Below are 1902 nucleotides of genomic sequence, written 5' to 3'. Positions count from 1 at the left end.
AATAGTAAAATTGACAAGTGGAAAAGTTGATGAAATTAATACCCTAGGTTCTTAATTATTGAATTACTATTTATTACTTTTTAGTTTAATCTAAATTGTACAATTTAGTTTATAAATCACTCAAGTTTCAACAGTCAAATAGAAATTAAGAATTAATTATTGGTAATTGATTATAGTCTTTGTCGGAACGATTTGGATTTACTATCTATATTATTTGAGACGATTGCATATACTTGCGCATATAAAATCGCTATCAAGTTTTTGACATCGTTGTCGGGGACTATTAAATCAATATCAACATAATTGATTTTTCTTCTAATTTGGCTTTTCTTTGACCTTTTTTCTAACATATTTCTCTACTTACTTTTTAATTCCAAGGTTAACGTGTTTATGCGACGTTAAGAATTAGTGTCGTTAGTGCCTGTTGATCCTGAAATTGAGAAGGCCTGCAAGAGAAATAGAAAATAGAAAAGGTTGGAGAGAATGTCTCAGAATGCAAATAATGGTACCAACAACAATGTTAATCAATGCAATCTGGGTAATGTGAGTAATGATGCAGTTGAGGCTAACCCACCTTTGAGGGATTATGTACTCCCTACTACTACAGGGATTCATTCTAGTATTCGTCTACCTACTGTAGAGGCAAACAACTTTGAGATCAAACTGTCGATTATGTAGATGATGCAGAACTATGTTCAGTTTGGGGGGCTACCTAACAAGGATCCTAATTTACACATCACCATATTTTTAGAGCTATGTGCTACGTTTAAGATGAATGGGGTAAGTAATGATGCAATTCCATTAAGACTATTCTTGTTCTCTTTAAAGGGTAGAGCTAAAAGTTGGTTGATCTCGTTGCAAGCCAACTCTATTGTCACATGGGAAGACCTTGCCCAAAAGTTTTTTGCTAAGTATTTTCCTCCTGCTAAATCTGCCCAGATTAGAGGAAAGATTAATAATTTCCATCAGTTGGAGGGGGAGTCTCTATACGACGCTTGGGAAAGGTTTAAGGAGTTGCTTCGAAAATGCCTGCATCATAGGATAGAGAAATGGATGACGGTGCAGACTTTTTACAATGGTTTGAGGGGAAACACCAGGACCATAATCGATGCAGCAGCGGGTGGAGAATTAATGAACAAAAATGCTAATGAGGCCTATGACCTGTTAGAGGAAATGGCCATGAATAATTATAATTAGCCTACAGAGCGTGAAAACAAGAAAGTGGCAAGAGTTTTAGAAGTTTATCCTATTGCTCTGCTTACTGCGCAAGTTGCATCTTTGACCAAGATGCATGTACAGACCGCTTATGGCTAAGAGATTTGTGGAGGTCCTCATCCTCATGAGAAATTCCCAAGTACTGCCAGTTGCTTATCTGATGTAAATAAAATGCCTTTGGAGTGGGCTCATGCCATAGGTAATTTTCCAAGACCATCCAACAATCCATATTCCATGTCATATACCCCAACTTGAAGAAACCACCCTAACATGTCTTGGAAAAATAACCAAGAGCACAACCACCATACCCTCATATTCTGCTCCAGTACCCACCTCACCAGCCAACATATGGGCTCAACCCTAGACCCTACTATGATCCTCGCCCATCCCAACCAACACCACACCCTCCAGTGAACCCATCAGCAGTACAACCTGACCAGTTGAACCAATTCATGATAGAGACAAGGTCTTCAATAAGGAATTTGGAGACACAAATTGGTCAGCTAGCGAAGTTAATGTCAAATAGGGCTCAAGGGAATTTACCGAGCTCCACAAAGGTAAACCCCAAGGAGCAATGTCAGGCAATCACTTTGAGGAGTTGGACCAAGTATGAAGAGCTTTTAGTTCAAGAGGAAGAGGTAAAGACTCATAATCAACAAGTAGCAACACCATAGCAAAAAAAAAAAG

General features: G+C 38.3%; 1 non-coding gene across 1 annotated transcript; it reads right to left on the bottom strand.

Annotated features, from left to right (window-relative positions):
• Positions 1-937: 937 nt before the first annotated feature.
• Positions 938-1043, bottom strand: LOC133833270 (small nucleolar RNA R71). The gene has a single exon (XR_009892662.1). It is a non-coding gene; the product is annotated as a small nucleolar RNA R71 (small nucleolar RNA).
• Positions 1044-1902: the final 859 nt, after the last annotated feature.

The sequence above is a fragment of the Humulus lupulus genome, chromosome 4 (assembly GCF_963169125.1).
Source record: "Humulus lupulus chromosome 4, drHumLupu1.1, whole genome shotgun sequence".
In the NCBI taxonomy this organism is placed as follows: Eukaryota; Viridiplantae; Streptophyta; class Magnoliopsida; order Rosales; family Cannabaceae; genus Humulus; species Humulus lupulus.
The sequence above is the reverse complement of the archived record's forward strand: the minus strand, read 5'-3'. Positions and strand labels throughout refer to the sequence as shown.